Here is a 19,652-nt window from a genome sequence, read left to right on the forward strand (position 1 = left end):
GGATGAGAAAGTCAGTTCTAACCTCCAGAAAGCACAGGGTCTAGTCTTGCAAGAGTGCTTCGTAACCCAGGAGCACTGATAGAGTGCAGTAAGGGTTTTGCTGCTGGCACAGAGTTATGATGTGACAGGCTCTTTTAATCTACTCCTTAATTAGATGAGTTAATTCACGTCAAAATCCTAAAAGAGTGAGTGGCACACTATAAACTCTCAATATATATTAGCATCTTTGGGAGGAACATGTTGGTGATCCATTTGGGACACGACTGAAACAACATACCAAGAGAGATTAATAATTTAGCAAATTAGCTAGAGTGCAGAGAAACTGTGATCAGCACTGATGTTGGTCTGCCATTCAAACTTACAACCTCTGCACACTGCCCCACTAGTCCTCAAAGTGTGCAGAGTACCCACATGAAGAAGGCTTAATTCCACCTCTGGATGGGGAGTTAAGGAAGGTTTCAAAGAGGCAGCAGCCCAAGAGCTGGGACTTAAAGAAAAAGTTCATTAGAAGGCAAAGAGCTACAGAAGTAAATTCCAAACAGGGGAAAGCATCTACAAAATAATCAAGGATCAGATGGGCATGGCACATTTGGGGTGACAGCAAGTAGTCCGGTGTGACAGGACAGTTAGAAGTTTAGGAGAAGATGCAAGAGGTGGTGGGAAAGACAAGGCTGAAAAGGTCACCCTGGAACAGAGGAGGAAAAGCCACAAAGACTGTGCTCATTAACACAATGCTCTTGATAATGAGCAATCATTTCTTGTTTTAAGAAGGAAAGAGATGAGGGGCGCCTGGGTGGCTCAGTGGGTTAAAGTCTCTGCCTTCAGCTCAGGTCATGATCCCAGGGTCCTGGGATCAACCCCCGCATCCGGCTCTCTGCTCAGTGGTGAGCTTTCCTCCTCTTCTCTCTCTCTCTGCCTACCTCTCCAGCTACTTGTAATCTCTGTCTGTCAAATAAATAAATTAAAAAAAAAAGAAGAAGAAGAAGAAGAAGGAAAAAGACGAGGTAGGGGTGAGTGGTGGCAGGTGGAGGGCAGGGAGGGGGAACGTTGGAGGAGGAGGAGAGACGAGGGCCACAGAGGAGGTGAGGAATGCCGGGTACCGGGCTAGAGGAGCTGTGGGCTCTTGGGAAAGAGATGATGATGAAGAAGCTTTACATCAGGAACCTGATCCCCACTGTCACTGCCAACAACCCCTGGCAGCTCTTTGAGGACAGGAAGCTGCCGTGGAAGGACAGGTCCTGCTCAAGTCTGACTACGCCTTGGTGGACTACCCCAACCCGAACTGGGCCATCCGCACTATCGGATAAAGTGGAATTGCATGGGAAAATCACGGAAGTTGATGACTCAGTCTCTAAAAATCTCAGGAGCAGAAAAATTCAGACCCGAAACATCCCTCTTCACCTGCAGTGGGAGGTGCTGGACGGACTTTTGGCTCAGTATGGGACAGTGGAAAATGTAGAACAAGTCAACACAGATACAGAAACTGCCATTGTCAACATCACATACGCAACAAGAGAAGAAGCAAAAATAGCCATCAAGAAGCTAAGTGGGCATCAGTTTGAGAACTACTCCTTCAAGGCTTCCTACATCCCGGATGAAGAGGTGAGCTCCCTTTCACCCCCTCAGCAAGCCCAGCAAGCCCACTCTTCCCAGGAGGAAGGCCACGCCCCTGGGCCTCTTCTCGGGCCAGACAGATTGATTTCCTGCTGCAGATCCTGGTTCCCACCCAGTTTGTTGGTGCCATCATCAGAAAGGAGGGCTTGACCATAAAGAACATCACTAAGCAGACCCAGTCCTGGGTAGACATGCATAGAAAGGAGAACTCTGGGGCTGCAGAGAAACCTGTCACTATCCATGCCACCCCAGAGGGGACCTCAGAAGCATGCTGCATGATTCTTAAAAGCACGCAAAAAGAGGCTGATGAGACCAAACCAGCTGAAGAGATTCCTCCGAAAATTTTGGCCCACAATGGCTTAGTTGGAAGACTGACTGGAAAAGAAGGCAGAAATTTGAAGAAAATTGAACATCAGATGGGGACCAAGATAACTACCCCACCCCTGCAGGATTTGAGCATGTACACCCTGAAAAGAACCATCACTGAAGGGCACAGTCCAGGCCTGTGCCAATGCAGATGTAGAGATCATGAAGAAACTCCATGAGGCCTTTGAAAATGATATGCTGGCTATTTATGAACAAGACAATCTGATCCTGGGGTTGAACCTCAGGGCACTTGGCATCTTTTCATCCAGGCTGCCTCCAACAGCAGGGCCCCGAGGAGCTCCCGCCACTTCCCATTACCACGCTTTCGCTACCCACTCCAGATACTTCACCAGCTTGTACCCCCCTCACCAGTTTGGACCTTTCCCACATCACCACTCCTATCCAGAGCAGGAGACCGTGAATCTCTTCATCCCAAACCAGGCTGTAGGTGCCATCATCGGGAAGAAGGGTGCATGCATTAACCAGCTGACCAGGTTCACTGGGGCCTCCATCAAGATGTCCCCGGTGGTAGGCCCAGATGTCAGCAAAAGGATGGTCATCATTACTGGCCCACCTGAAGCCCAATTCAAGGCCCAGGGGAGGATCTTTGTGGAAACTGAAAGAAGAAAACTTCTTTAACCCCAAAGAAGAGGTCAAGCTGGAAGCCCACATCTGAGTGCCCTCTTCCACAGCTGGCCTGGGGACTGGCAAGGGCGGCAAAACCGTGAATGAACTGCAGAACTTAACCAGTGCAGAACTCATCGTGCCTCGTGACCACTCGCCAGATGAAAATGAGAAAGTGATCGTCAGAATTATTGGGCATTTCTTTACTAGCCCAACTGCACAGCACAAGATCAGGGAAACTGTACAACCACTGAAGCAGCAGGAGCAGAAATATCCTCAGGGAGTCGCCTCACAGCGCAGCAAGTGAGGCCCCACAGGCACCAGCAAAACAACAGATGAATGTAGCCCTTCCGACACCTGACAGAATGAGACCAAACAGAGCCAGCCAGCTCGGGAGCAAACCCAAGACCATCCTGAGGAATGAGAAGTCTGCGGAAGCGCCCTGAGAATCCCAGGGGCCAGGAAGGAGGAAGGAGGTCAGCCCGGGGCCTTTCCCGGCCTCCTGCCCACCGCCCACCACCGGGCCTCTGCCGGCTTCCCAGCCAGCCACTGCACCATCCACTCACGTCTCTCCATAACTCCCACCGCGCTATCCTTTTTAGTTGAACTAACATAGGTGAACGTGTTCAAAGCAAAGCAAAGCAAAATTCACACCCTTTTCTTTTTGTGGAAATTGTCTTTGTACAAATGCGTATATATTAGAAGGAGAAAGATGTGAAGATATGTGGCCTGTGGGTTACAAAGGGAGCCTGCAGCGTTAATATATTTTAGAAATAATATATCAAATAACTTAAAAAAAGAAGAAGAAGGAAAGAGACATGGGGTGCCTAGATGGCTCAGTTGGCTAAGGGGTCACTCTTGATTTCAGCTCAGGTCATGATCTCAGGGTCATGAGATTGAGTCCTGGGTCAGGCTCCATGCTGGGACTGGAGCAGGAGAGAGTCTGCTTGAGATTCTCTCTCTCTCTCTCCCACTGCCCCTTGCCCCAACTCTCTAAGTAGAAGAAAAGAAGGAAAGAACATGATAAAGGAAATGTATCAGAGGTAATTTAGCAGAAGCGTGGAGAGGCACTAAGACGCATGAAGACAAAACCACTATTAGGAGGCTACCTGATGATTGAAACTCACTCCGCAATGAAAAAAGCCAGATGAGGGGAAAGGCAGTAAAAAAATGAAGGAAGAGAAAAGGAACTCCAAAGTTACTTTTGATGTGCCATCAGCAAGACCTACTGATTGGTTCCTGGGGATGTGGGAAAAAGGAGTCACAGATGTCTAAGTTTTCTGAAGAGATGACTGCAAAGTAATTCTAAGTGGGGAGACATGCAGAGGAGAAGGAGCAAGTTTACCAGAAAACAGAGTTAGCTCTGTGATTTTCGAGAGGCCTTCAGTCCCACCAGGTGAAGCTGGTAACGGGCAGCTCCACCATGAGGTCAGGACTGGAGACAGACGTTTGTGGAAATGAAGTGCAGTGGACGTGATGGCAATGGATAGGAGCATGAGAACAGCAAAGAACCAAGAAGTCATCCTTTGATGACAGCAATACTTGCAAGCTCCTGGAAGGAAAAGAAACCTAGAAAGAGACTGGTGAAGAGTGGTCAAAAAATTAAGAGGAAATTGCAGGAGAGTAGTGATTCCCAAGACAAAGGATGCTTCGTCATGGCAAATGCCATAGAGGTTGAGGAGAACTGCTGAAAGGAAGCCATTCGGTGAGGCAGGTGGGAGGCCGGCAGAGAGTGACCTCTAGAAACCAACTTCTGTAGAGTGACGGCTGTGAGAATTCTGGAGGAGACACTGAAGTAAGGAGTAGAGATTTTTCTTTCAAATTCAGCCGCGAAGGACGGTGATGATATTGAGTGATAGGGGTACCTGAGGTCAAGGGAAGCAGTAATAATTCCACGTGGATATTTTTATACATTGACGAGCTGATAAAGGGCCAGTGAAGAGGAAAACTGTGACGGTATGAGAGAGCTGGGAAATAAGACTAACTCCTAAGAAGAGTCAGAACGGAGTGCTGAAAGATTAACCAAGTTCTCATTTTATGTATAGGTTTTCCTGTGGTCCTCTGCCAGTGGTCCAGTGTTTTTAGAGGAACAAACTCAGCTCACAGGTGCTAGGAGCCCAGGATAAATTCTTTTAAAAGACAATAATTGGCCTTTTTCAGGCTGTCATTTTTTATAATCTCTTCAGACACACAACCCACTATTTTTGCAACGTTCCACAATCTCGGTCCTCAAATCAAGGTGTTTAGTGGCAGATACCGACAGTTTCAGAGCATGACGCCTCGTCAGTGCCTTCCTCCCTCTTTTTTCTGCCAGGCCTTTTATTTATAGCTAGCTCCCCTGCACATTCTCTCTCTCTGTCTTATAGATCTATCATGCATACATATCTTATATATATCTTGTCAAATGCTTTAGGTATAGAGCACTCTCTGCTTAATTCCCTCCTCACTTACTCCAGGATTTATCCCACCTGCTACTCAAAATGGGCATGATTTATAACATGCAGCTTACTTTCAGCCATTGAAGGCATCTAAGTCTAGCTCTGAAAGCTTTCCAAACACTATTCCAAATCTCACTGAAGCTGAGCCCCGCTCTTTTCACAGAATACCGTGGAAAGAAGTACTAAAGGCAGCCCAAGGGTCCCTTCACCTAGTGCACAGGCGTCCCTCTAAGAGACAGTTACACTACCTCACACCTGGAAAAGGCTTCAACTTCTTTGTCTTTTTTTTAAGAGAGATATCTCGAATCCATATCGAACCTTCTATGCATCTATTCACAAACGTGTCACAATACCTACTTCAGAAAATGTTTTCCGAATGCCTGAAGGGGATTACTTCTATCAGTGAGAGTTTAGGGAGAGCCACAACGTCGAGGCAGGTGGACGGACTACTCTATATATTCCTTTCCCATGTGGCAGAATTAACTGTACACTCGCGAGACCATAGGATGAACTTCTAGGTGTTTAGTCCAGGTGTCCGTATTTCTTCTTTAGTTACCCAAATTGGGGCCATATCTTCAATGTTACTGAAATGGGGGAGACTAGCAGAGGGGCAAGTATGGGGACGAAGAAACAAGTGAAGACCGAGAAGCTTCTGAGGAAAACCCAGATGGAGGCAGACGTCTCACTCTGAAACTTATGGTGAAGTTCAGGCACAGAAAGTGAACCCCCTTCTTCCTTCAGGAAAGATCCCTGATATTTGCCGGGTGGGGAAAATCGCTCAGATAACATTATGTTTTATTTTCTTCAAATTGGCACTCGGCAGTCCCGATGTAGGAACTGTCATAAATGATGAAGATTAGTACCAGTTTTCCAAGGATAAACATCCAAAAATAGCTCCAAGCTTTATAGATTCTCATTCAGCAACCAGAACATAGAGTAGGTGGAAACAAATGGTGATGAGATTTTAGATGATTAGTTTTCATCCATGATATGAGAATAAATGGATTCCATTTAATCAAGTGGATAGTTGTTTCTTAGCTCATTTTTCCCTTTATCCAGCTTTCAAGCCCATACAAATGACCATAGAGTGGGCTGGGAACGGGGCAAAAAATTTAATAGTAAATCTGAGATACAGAAGCATGAAGGAGGTAAGATTTGGTATGCATCAGCAAAAAGGAAGATGTGGAATTCCTATAAGAAGTTACCATTACAGGGGTGCCTGGGTGGCTCAGTGGGTTAAGCCTCTGCCTTCAGCTCAGGTCATGATCTCAGGGTCTTGGGATCGAGCCCCGCATCGGGCTCTCTGCTCAGTGGGGAGACTGCTTCCTCCTCTCTCTCTCTCTCTCTCTCTCTCTCTGCCTGCCTCTCTGCCTACTTGTGATCTCTGTCAAATAAATAAATAAAATCTTAAAAAAAAAGAAGAAGAGGAAGAAGAAGTTACCATTACAGGGACGCCTGAGTGGCTCAGTCAGGTAAGCATCTGCCTTCAGCTCAGGTCATGATCCCAGGGTCCTGGGATGGAGTCCCAAATCAGGCCCCTTGCTCAGCAAGGGGGCTGCTGCTCCCCTGCTTACGCTCTCTCTCTCTCTCTCTCTCTCTCTCTGTCTGACAAATAAGTAAATAAAATCTTTTTTTTTAAAGTTGCCATTACAAAAAAGTACTCTGGAAAAAAATTTTCTCCTTGTTTATGAAAACAGAGATAAATAAAATAAAATGAATAAAACTATTTTCCTAAAAACAACATAGGCATCACTTCTGCTTTCCTTCAATAAGCCGTCATAAAGGGAAATAATGAACTATGGCATCTTGTAACCATTCATCCACAAAACTTCCTCAGCAGAGACATTTTCTGTTCCACAGTTTATAAATGGATCTAGGCCTCCATATTCTGTATGAAAGTCTTATTAAATGAATCAACTGTATTCTGTAACAAGGTCCTGGGTTCTCTCTAGAAATCACAGCTGCACATCAAATCCCATGGGGACAGGCTGTCTAACTTTACATGATGTCTTATACCTTTAGCGCACAGCATTAGGGAGACAGCACAATGTAGTATAAGGAATTTAGGCTTAAGAATTCATCAACAGGTTCTATCCCTGCAACCAACTAAAAAGTGATTTCCATGAGTTACAAGGTCTTTGAAGATCAGTTTCCCCATCTGTCACCAAAAAAAAAAAAAAAAAAAAAAAAAAAAGGAGGGGGAGGTATGCCACTCTTAAAAACTTGATTTTCTTGTTACAACAGAATTTGGTTGATCACAATTTCACATCACTTTTTTTTTTTTTATAATTTTTTTTTAAAGATTATTTATTTATTTATTTGACAGACAGAGATCACAAGCAGGCAGAGAGGCAGGCAGAGAGAGAGAGGAGGAAGCAGGCTCTCTGCTGAGCAGAGAGCCCGATGCGGGACTCGATCCCAGGACCCTGAGACATGACCTGAGCCGAAGGCAGTGGCTTAACCCACTGAGCCACCCAGGCGCCCCTCACATCACTTTTTTTTAATGAGAATGCGTCCTTAAAAAAACCAGCGACAGGTCCCTGGGTGGGCTCAGTGGGTTAAAGCCTCTGCCTTCAGCTCAGGTCATGATCCCAGGGTCCTGGGATCAAGCCCCACATGGGGTTCACTGCTCAGCAGGGAGCCCACATCCCCCCTCTCTCTCTGCCTGCCTCTCTGCCTACTTGTGGTCTCTGTCTGTCAAATAAATAAAATCTTAAAAACAAAAACAAAAACAAAAAACAACCCAGTGACAGAATTACATTATTAATTCTTTTTATTCTTGTCTGAGTTATCTTTAATTGTAATCATAGTCATACTGCTTAATAGAAAGAGTAGATCACGTAATTTATATTTTATGTTGAGACCAGTTAATGTGTTCAAAAGGACTTTGTTCTTTCTGAAGTCCTAATTTCCATATGAATCATAAACACCTTTGTTAGCAGCTGTTCTACTATAATGTCTTTCTTGGAGCACGTAGGTGTGATAGTATTAAGACCCACAAAATGCACAGAGAGATAAATATCCTCTTAGCCTATTCCAGTCATACAGTATTTCCTCCTGTGGTGAACATTTTCTAAAGAGTCATTAAAACACTATTTTCCCTGCATAACTAATAGCAGCATGGGGTTAAGTCAAGTGAATAAATGACTAAACGGAGATCATTTTCTTAGAGAAATTGTTTTCTCATACATCTAAAGCTTGTGAATTGTCTGATATTTGTCTGACCCATCATCATTTTTAAACACCATGAAGTAAACAACACATGTGCATATTTGCACTCATTTACATATCACACAATAGAGAAATAGACATCGTGTCCTACTATAAAAGCCTGAATGGCAGCACGCATCTAGAGTTCTAGAAGGTGAATCAGATAATTAGCTTCAAACAGTACTGATTCCCATGTCTTACAGGGCACAGACCTCGCCCTGACATGCCATTCATTCGTGGGTTCGTTTGTTCATTCAAGTACAGGCTAATGTACTGGGTCCCTGGCTAGATGCTGAGAAAAGATAAAGATAGTTCCTATGATCAAACACTCCTCAACTGATGAAAAAAGCGGACATGTATTCAATACTATATATATATATATATATATATATATGTATGTATGTATATATATCTTATACCTTATAACTATGCCAATATACCCTTTAGTAAAGGTATGTTCTGGGGACTAGCTCCTGTAAAAGAGAGCACCTCTGTTAAATGTTGTTCAATTGTCCTTCCAGATTCCCCTTCTACTCTTCTCTGTGGTACTCTCAGAAGGCAGATTCCATGGCTATTTCAACTTCCTTACCTTCTGGCTTCACACTGAGCTCGACAATGGAAGGCATTGAAAACTGGACAGAAGGTGCAAGGTTCCTGAGGACAGAGTATCTATTCCCCAATTCCTTCTTGAGAGAGAGCTACAGGTTGTACAACAGACCACACACATCTCTAGTTAGGTGATCCTCTCCAGGGTCAACCATAAGGCACTAGCTCCTCTTGCCCCATCAGGGGTTCCAACTGGTGGCAATTCTAAGTGCTGGTGGCACTATCCTTTATGGGTTGTCCTTAATCCTATCTACACCTTTGTAAATAATCCCTATTTTGAACCCTCCTCAAATTAATTATTTCGAGTTTCTGCTATCTGTCTCCTGCTGTTTTCTTGATACATCATCCAGACCAAAAAGGGGTGGGAAGGAACACATTTAGGAAGCCAAAGTGTATCACCTGGTCAAAAGAAGAGTAGAAGTGGGATAGGCAAAGAAAGGGGTTGGGAATGGACTGACTGTGAGAGTGGAAGGAGCTGCATTCGCAAAAATGGAGAGGTAGAGGAAGATCTGATCTATCTGAAGCATCTGGAGTCATTGGGAAGGCAGCACAACAGACCGCCAAGGAGGCAGATGGGGTCAGATCACGTAAGGCCTGATACCATACTATTCAAGGGAATCTGAGACTCATTATGAATGCAACTCATTTTCCTCGAAGCATTTTGTTCAGTGCAGTTTCAAAAGGTCACGATGGTGGCATTTTTGAAATTAGAAGGGAGAGAAGTGAAATTGGAGATAGGGAGAGCATTTATCAGTTTATTACAATTATCAAAACAATGCAGTCGAAACGTAATGCACATCTGGACTAAGGCCATGCCTTCAGGGATTGACAGAAGGAAAGGGAGAAGCATGTATTTGATAGCACTTTGTGACCATTTCAATATTGGGAGAAAGGTAATGAAACATGCTGGCTTAAGTGGCTAAAAAATGGTATTTCGGGGGGGGATTTATTGTGTGCTAAGTACTGTTCTTACAGTTTTACATATTTTGACTTGTTTTTATCCTCTTAAAATCTCCTAAAAATAACAATAATTTCATTCCTATTTTTTCAAATGTAGCAAGCAAGGTATAAAGAGCTTGAGCAACTTGCCCAACATTACGTGAGTAATAAGTTCAAAAGACAAGATGGCAGGAAAAAGAAGAAAGAGACTGGAGAGGGGATTAAGCAAGATTATATCGGATTGGAATACCAACAGTCTCTCTAAAGTTGGAAGATAGTCAAGTAGAGAAATCTGATGACCAACTGCATATACTAGCGTGAGATACAGAAATATACAGAATATATACAGAAATATAAAAATATAATGGCCAGAGATACAAACTGGAAAAATTCCAACACATGTTCTTTCTATCTAAAGTCTTGGGAGGGGCTGTGAGGTCCCTTCAAAGTGAAAATGGGTTTGAGGTTGAAGACCAAGGTTAACATTACACTTAAGGAATAGAGTAAGAGGGACTTGCATGGTAGATTCTACAATCTAATTCTGTCCTAAAACTCTTCATGAATCTTCCACCTTGACCACTGAGAAACACTCCAGATAAATTTATCTCCTATTTTGGTTCTTCTGATGAACTCCCTTTGGAAGATGCCACTTTTGTGTTCCACTCATCCAAACCTTTCTCAGTCTTCAGGGACCACTTCAAATCCTACTTCCTCATTGGAATTTGGTCCCAATTACCTCATTCTAGGAAGCGTAAGTAGCACCTGGCTGTAAAACTCAACAGACGTTCTCGGTTCCTTCTGCGGATATTCATCTTTACTATTGCCCATCTCTGCTTTTTTCTGTAATGATACATTCCCAAATAGACCACAGACTCCCTAAAGGACAAAACGTTCTTATTTTTATATCCCATTGCTCCCAAAATAATGCCTCATACGTGGTGGGTATTTGGTAAATAGTGTACACCCTCTGATTTCGAGATGGCACCCATCTTAGCAAGTATGTGCTTTACTAAGTCTCTGGGGACAACCATCAGAGCTGAAATCTTTTCTTCACTACCATTCTTTTCTCTCATATGCCAAGCATATTCATGTTTATCAAGCTCACTCTCTCTGAGGAAATGTCATAGGCTCTACGCCCTTTCTGATCTCCTCTATAAACTCATCTGACCATAACTTCATTCTCCCACTGCCATTCTTTTTTGCAAATGAGAACTGGTTAACGTAGATTTTTTTTTCCCTCCTCCAGAAAAAAAAGGTGAAATTTCCCGTCTCCATGTAGAAGAAATGTACTAGGCCTATGAACATAATTTAATGGCAGTAATCTAGGCACTACAGAATATACTTTGAGACAAGCTGGATCTGTGATGTTCTTTAACTCTTCCTACATATGTCTCATTCCTCATTATTTCTAGGATCTTGACTTGAAACTTACTAAAATATGAAGGCACTTGGGGGAGAATTTTCCCAATTTATACACTCAAAACTTTACCATTTCTTTTCATGTGGCTTTTGAAGAATTTTTAGGAATAGAATGTACTTCACTTCAAACATATACAAGGAAAAAAAAAAACCATATACGAGGAAGAACATCCTGTTCCCATTTACGCCATCTCATACGTTTAGCATGACGGGACTATCCACTTGCCTCAACTTTACACTGTATAAATCTTAACGTCTAAAATAGGTTGTAGGTCCACAACTAATGTCTGCGTCGTTTTTAAGATGAATTCTGCACGTCTTTTTAATTTTTCAGGATAATCATACATGGATTATTAAAAATGGCATGTGTAAGTGATAATATTAATAAAATACTAATTTGTGCTCTAATAACAGTCTCCCACTGATAGACAAATGAGAGGAAAGATATGTTGACATTATTTCTGAAGCAGTTTTAGCTCATTAGAAGAACAGCAAAATCATCTATCTTTTTTTTTCTAAAATAACAGCTAAGTTGCTAACAGCATCATCCATTTTACTTTCATCTAAAGCAAGGAATGATCTTGATGGCTGAAAGTAGCTGTAGAATTAATAAACTGGATTAAGTGCTATTTCTCACTAATTAGTTTTCCTTTCTGAGAACTAAGCTTCTCACTTAATTTTTTTCTTTTTCTCTTTTAGGAAATAAACTCAACATTTAAAGAATCCATCTAGCTATGTCCATATTAAATATCTACACTGACCTGAAATTGAGGAAGTTCTGTGTGCTTGGAAGCAGGTTTGAGTTTTGTATTACTTACCAGCTCAAGTTTTAAAAAGTGATTCTTCTCACCTATAAGGACCTTAATAATGGGCAAATCACACGACTACAAAGATTCAATTAGCTACTAAATGTAAAAACTTAAGTGTTCCTAACTGGAAAAACCCTACATAAATGTAACTTAACATTGCTCTAGGTCTTTAAAAAGCTTATAATTCAATGTGATATCATTGAGGGAAAGTGAGTTTTGAGGTTCAACACCACTTCCCACTTAGGGAAACGGATCACTTACTTAATATCTAAATACCAAAAATCTCAGTCATTGAAGTTCCACTTTGACTAAAGATGCAGAGAGCTACAAGAAAATATCACTTAAGCCATTGTTTCTAACAACAGCAAAGAAGTGGGACAATTTACACAATCATAGTACTCTGTGACAGTGTTGGAGAACTGGAGCTACCAGGTGTCCAAACGAACTAAATTCCAATGAGTGATAAGCATCTGGGCAGGGAAATAGAACATACAGACCCTTTCACCTTTGGCAGAGCATGGACGAAGAAGTAACTGCAGTAAAGACAGAGAAGAAGAGATATGAGAAACAGATACGACGTCAAAGGCTAGCACAATACCTTAGCATAACTGGGGTAACAACAGTTTAGAATTAGACAAAAATGACTGAGGAAGAAGAGGAAATTAGGAGAGGCTCCCTTGGCGGCATACATGTGCATAGGGCGATCAGCAGCCCCTGCAAACAGAATTAAATTCTGACTACTTCCCCATACCCCTTTCTCATATAAACTGAGAGCATTAAGCTATGAATTACTGAAGCTAAAAACTAGTAACAGAAAGCTATCTGGAAAACCACTGAAGATTAGAAACTAGCCACACAATTTTAAGTGCATCTGTGGATCAAAGAGAAATATCACAAAGGAAATTAGAAAATTCCTAATGACTGCAAAATGAAAACACAACATATCAAAACCTGTGGCACATAGCTAATACAGTGATTACAGGGACATTTACACCATCAATTGCCTTTATTAGAAAGAAAGAAAAATAGAATTTTTCTTTAGAGAAACATAAGAGCAAATTAACACCAAAGCTGATGACTGGTAAACAATGAAATTAAAAACAGAAAAACAACAAGTAAAATCAACAAACACAATGGCTACTTATTTTAAAAGAGCAACACATGGATAAACTTCTAGATAGACAGGTCAAAAAGAAACAGAAGACAATATCTGGATAAGAAATGTTGATATTTTGATAAGAAAAGGGCACATCACTGCCTATCACATAGTTAAAAGGACACTTGGAGGATATTATGAACAGAATAATACTGGTAATTTAGATGACTTAGATAAAATAAAAAAAAATTTCCTGACACATTATCAAAATTCACTCAAGAAGGAACAGATGAATTGAACAGCCCCAATGTCTATGCAACAAATTTAATCTGGAGTTAAAAAAAGCTTCCCACAAAGAAAAGCTGGGGCCTAACGAGCTTTATTAGTGAACTCTACTAAATAACAAATAAATAAATAACAATTCTACCCAAATCTTCCAAAAAATAGAGGACAGGAGACATTTCTCAACTCATTTTCTCCCATCCAAGTACTAACCAGGCCCGACCCTGCTTACCTTCCGATATAAGACAAGATCGGGCGCGTTCAGGGTGGTATGGCCGTAGACTCAACTCATTTTCTGAGGCTGACGTTCTCCTGAGACCAAAACAACGTTTTAGAAGAGAACAATAAAGGGGCTCGGTTAGTTAAGCATCTCTTTTTTTTTTTTTTTTAAGATTTTATTTATTATTTATTTATTTGTCAGAGAGAGAGAGAGAACAAGCAGGCAGAGGCGGAGAGAGAAGCAGGCTCCCTGCCACGCAAGGAGCCCAATGCAGGACCCGATCCCAGGACCCAGGATCATGACCTGAGCGGAAGGCAGCGGCTTAACCAACTGAGCCATCCAGGCGTTCCTAAGCATCTCCTTCTGGATTTCAGCTCAGGTCACCATCTCAGGGTTATGAGACTGAGCCAACAAGGGTGGGGCTCCACGACCTGCTTAAGTTTCCTACACTCCCTCTGCTCTTCCCTTCTGCTCACACAGAGAGAAAGAGGTTCTCTCTCAGTCTAAAAAAAAATTTTTTTTAAAGATTTTTATTTATTTATTTGACAGAGATCACAAGAAGGCAGAGAAGCAGGCAGAGAGAGAGGAAGGGAAGCAGGCTCCCCGCTGAGCAGAGAGCCTGATGTGGGGCTCGATCCCAGGACCCTGGGATCATGACCTGAGCCGAAGGCAGAGGCTTAAGCCCACTGAGCCACCCAGGCGCCCCCTAAAAGAATTTTTTCAATAAATTTAAAAAAATAAAAAATACTCTTAAACATAGATATAAAAATTCGTACAAAAATATTAGCAAATAAAATCCTGTAAAATAGGACTAAGTAGGCTTGAACTTAGGAATGCAAATTCAACATCCCTAAGTCAGTCAAATTAATTTGCCATGTCAACAGACTAAAAAAGTGGAAATGATATGATGATCTCAGTATATGCCCCCTCAAAAGGCATTTGACACAATTTGATGTCCATTCATGAATTTCAGTAAACTAGAATAATTAGGAATAAGTATAATAAAATATGGGTATTAAGTACATGCTGTAAGCTAGAAAATATTAATGAGAAAAAAATAAAGGAAACCGAAAGTAAATCCTGTTCATGGACTGAAAGATTTATTATTGTTAAGATGTCAGATCTGTCCAAATTGCTATCTAGATTCAGTGCAATCCAAACAACATCCTAGCTGGGGTTTTTGTTTTTCTTTGTAGACATAAACAAGCTAATTATAAATCTTATAGCTATGCAAAGAACTTAGAATAACCAAAATAATTTTTATTTTTGATTTTAATATTCCTTAAAGATTTATTTATTAATTCAAGAGAGAGAGAAAGAGATTAGGGGGAGAAGCAGAGTGAGAAGGAGACAAGCAGACTCCCCACTGCTGAGTGGGAGCCCTATGCAGGACTCGAGCCCAGGACCTTGATTGAGATCATGACTGCTGCCAAAATCAAGAGTCAGATGCTTACCAAACTGAGCTACCCAAGCTCCCCCAAAATATTTTTTAAAAGAACAATGCTGGAGGGGGCACCTGGGCGGCTCAGTGAGTTAAGCCTCTGTCTTTGGCTCAGATCATGATCTCAGGGTCCTAGGATTGGGCCCCGCATTGGGTTCTCTGCTCAGTGGAGAGCCTGCTTCCCCCTCTCTCTGCCTGCCTCTCTGCCTACTTGTGATCTCTGTCTGTCAAATAAATAAACAAAATCATTTAAAAAAAGAAGAAGAAGAACAATGCTGTAGGACTCACCATCATTGATTTCAAGATTACTATAAAGCTAAAGTAATCAACCGTTAGTCTAAGGACACATGTACAGATCCATGGAACATAATGGAGAATTCAGAAATAGGTCCACATATCTTGGTTCAATTGATCTTTGACAAAAGTGTTAAAGACAGAGATAAATGAAGACAAGATAGTCTTTCAGGCAATAGTGTTGGGATTTCTACATGCAACTAAATAGAAAGAGACAGAGACAGAAGAGAGAAACAAAGAAAAAAAGGAAACAGAAAAAGATACTTTCCTCTTACTGTGTACCATATGTAAAAATTAACTCAAAATTGATCAGATACCTAAATGTAAGAGCTAAAACCATAAATCTTTTAAAAGAAAATGGTGGTGAAGATCTATATGACTTTATGTTAGGCAATGATTTCTTAGGTATAACTCCAAAAGCACAATCCATAAAAAAATAATAATAATAATTGAGACAAGCAAAATTTTAAAACTTCTGTTCTTTGAAAGATATAGTGAGACTAAAGGCCAAGCCACAGGGTGCCTGAATGGCTCAGTCAGGTAAGCATCCAATTCTTGGTTTCTTTGGCTCAGGTCCTGAACTCACAGTCCTGAGATCAAGCCCCAGGCTGGGCTCCATGCTCAGCACAGTCTATTTAAGATTCTTTCCCTCATCCTCACCCTCTGCCCTTGGCCATATTCTCTCTCCTTCTCTCTCTCTCTTCTGCAAATAAGTAAATAAATAAAATCTTTGAAGGGAAAGCCACAGACTGAAAGAGACTATTTGAAAAATTCATATCTGGTGAATAACTGTTATCTAGAATGCATAAAGAATTTTCACAGCTCATTAATAGAAAAGAAATAATCCAATAAAAAATGGGCAAAATACTTAAACATTTCATCAAAGAAAAAAATAATGGTGACAAATAAGCACATACAAATACATCATTAATTATTAGTGAAGTGAGTATTAAAACCATAATTTGACACCATTCTATACCTAGCAGAATGGATGAAATTAAATGAACCGACAAAAGCAACTGCTGGAGAAAATGAAGAGCAACCGGAAGTCTCAAAGGCTGCTGTGGGAAACGTAGAAATGGTATAATTACTTTGGAAAACAGTTAGATTCTTGTAAGACTTAACAAACACTTGCCATATGACACAGAAACGGCACCTATAGGTATTTACCCACGAGAAATGAAAAAAAAAAAATCTGTTCACACAAAGACAAATACACAGTACCATGCACTGAGTTATGAGAATATTCTAATTGCTTCTCATTTTTGTGGATGTGAGCTCAATGATGTGATTTTCAAACATCTTGTAGACTCCTGCATCTTTGGTAACATGGAACCCATGCAAGACTTGGTGCTGGATTGTTCCCTCTCTAGAAGTACCGAAGCAAAGTTCTATGAGAAAAAGTTACTCAAACCCCAACTCGGTGCCAGCACAAACCCACTCTCAGTTGAATGAAACAGAAAAAGAAAATTAAGAAAGAGCAATCTGGAGACTTGAAGACTTAATTTTATCATAATATGTGGAAGGAAAATGCATTCTGAAAGTGTACTTTCTCTTTAGTACCAGGGACATTATTTCTCCTCAGCAACAAGCAGACTGAGGTGAATAGATGCCTGTTATATTGTATGGCTTTGAAATTAATACTCTCTACCCATCTCTTCAGACCATTAGACATTATTAGAAAAGCAGACACACTTAAGTGATGGTAGAACCTCCCTGACACTCCTCTACATTTCCTCTAAGAGAAATGGCCTGATTAATTGTAACATTCGATTTTAAGCCCAGTGGTTTAAAGAAAGAACCAAAGGGAGTGGAACATAATGTGTATGAGAGGGAAGCCTCTCGAGATTATCTCCTTGCACCATCCTTCTTTGGACCTTCCTTAGAGAAGAAAACAATGTTAATCTGATTCCAGGACACAGGTTAGCCATGTTTACTAGTGAATACACTAACTGTATTTAAATGAATGAAAAAATGAAATGGCTCATAAATACAGCTATCCCCTCACTCTGTTTTTGTTTATGTTTTTGTTAATATTTTATCTTTCTGCGCAGTAGCACAGTGAACCCTCAAGCTTGGAGTGAGAGGCAAGGAAAAGGTCAAGTTATAAGAACTCTCTGTTGGAACTTCAGGCACAAGTAATAAAGGGTTTCTTTGCTTCCATGGTTATATTCCTTGTGCATATATCTTTCTTAGGACCACAGAGAAGGGTCAACTGTAATTTGGTGCAGGATTTAATTATCCTTGATTATCTTTCACATAATAATGCCATGTACCCCCCATCAAAACCTAAGATTTCCGATATATATCATAATAAAATTGAGAGAATATTTTTACTGCTGATAGAGCATATTTGCTACCAGAACAAGGCACATAACTAGCTATGGAATGATCAAAAGCTTTATAGGAACTAGTATTTATTGGAACCTTACCAAGTGCCACAAGATGTCTACCAATAGCAACAATTTATTGAGGTCCCACAGTGTGCCAGGGATGACAGTAGGTGCATAATGTGCTGTATTGACTTTAAATCTCACAATAGCTCTATAAAGTAAAGTTTATTACTCCCATTTTACAAAATGCACTGAGGGTTAAGGAAAGCAAGGTCAAAGTAACTCTATCAGTAAGTTGTATCAGCAACTGGAGGTCTAATTTTCCTACTATATCACATTGCTTGGTTAAGCCATTTGAACTTCTTATATTATAGTAACTTAATAACTTAAAATTGTGTAATGCTTTATACTTTAAAATTTTCATAATTTCCAAAAATAATAGCCCTTGATATGGCACAGCCTTGCAAAATGTAGCTTCTTATTCTTCCCATCCAGCCCCACATAGCTCTCTATTTATATTTTGAGGTCCCCCTCTCAGGTGCATCTCCCATCTCCCGATGTAGAAACTCTATCTTGTTGTGAAGCACATTGTTTCCAAACATAGGTCTCCATTCGTATGCCCCCACTCCACCAAAGAAAACCACAACAGGTATTAGAAAAGATGCAATATCTGTTTCCCCAAGTATGGGATGTTATCATTGCAGTACACTGAAAGTCATATTCAGCACACATTCCAAAGTGCAGGAGTAGATGGAACGAGAGGAATTTGCTCCCAAGGCTATGTCAAGTTCATCTAGAAAGAACGCGGTCAAAGTTGGATGATAAGACCTGGCTGGAAACCAGAGAATGGAGAAGCGATGGACATATGGAGCTGCCTGTACAGAGTTGGATAAAGTTCTTGGGGAAAAATCCAAAAAGGTAGCATATGATAAAACACAGTCAGGATTTCTTTGACAGCACAGCCTGAAATAGTTCATTGCTTCAACTACATTGGGCAGAAAGGAAAACATGCATGACAGGTCACTGTACATGATGTATCAATGTGTGGTGTCCTTGCCTACTTGCAAGTATTGCCCAATTGATGCTCTGAAATTCAACCAATTAAATTACATCCCTTCCCTTTGGGGAGGACTGAGGAGGGAAGGTAGACGCAAGGAGGCTACAGAGTTTCTGCATCAAGACACCAACACGATGTATTTAGTAAATGATTTATAATAAATAACAATCATCAAATCTTTAGAAAGGGGGTATACTTTCTTCTAATGATCTTTTTCCATCATTGTAATGACCTTCATGTCTCCAGTCTTATTCTCAAAGACTTTATTGATCACATTCCTCCTTATTTAGTATCGTTTCTTCTTAGGTTTTAGCTCTCCTCCAAAAAGGGAAATTATCTAATAAAGGTACTGAGCCTCATTCCTCTTTGAGCTCTTTATTGTGCCTTCCATATTTTATTGGTTCTACCAATATTACTTAATGGAATTAATCTTCCTGCTGCTCTTTTCAAACAAGTAGCCAAGCCAAAAAGAGAGAACTCAGAAGTTTTATTTTGCTTCACACTCTGACTCAGCTAACATATTATTGACTCTGAGTTGGAAGGTAAATTTTAGCCAAGATTTTATTACTTCTTAGCAAGGTACTTCATTATAACTTTATTTGTACTTTCAAAGTTTTCACTGGAGAATAATGGTTAGTCTCAGATCTACTGGACCAGATGACAGAAATTCCATTTGGTATCATTTATTATATCCAAACATTATTATACACTGTCATTAATTTTGTCATTTCAGCTGTGAGAGATCTAATCTTACAAAATGACTTAGAGGAAAAAGCTGAAATATAATTGGCAGCCCTTGTGGTTTCCCTGTGGAAAGACCCATCAGCTGAAAATCTAGAGTAAGTCATCATCACCAGTCCAATCACTCATCACATCAGAAAATATCAGAGCTAGGACTTTCCTT

At 40.8% G+C, this 19,652-nt stretch overlaps 1 pseudogene; it reads left to right on the forward strand.

Annotated features, from left to right (window-relative positions):
• The first annotated feature begins 1,137 nt into the window (after nucleotides 1-1,137).
• Nucleotides 1,138-2,964, forward strand: LOC116569478 (annotated as a pseudogene).
• Nucleotides 2,965-19,652: the final 16,688 nt, after the last annotated feature.

Source organism: Mustela erminea, chromosome 11 (assembly GCF_009829155.1).
Source record: "Mustela erminea isolate mMusErm1 chromosome 11, mMusErm1.Pri, whole genome shotgun sequence".
NCBI lineage: Eukaryota > Metazoa > Chordata > Mammalia > Carnivora > Mustelidae > Mustela > Mustela erminea.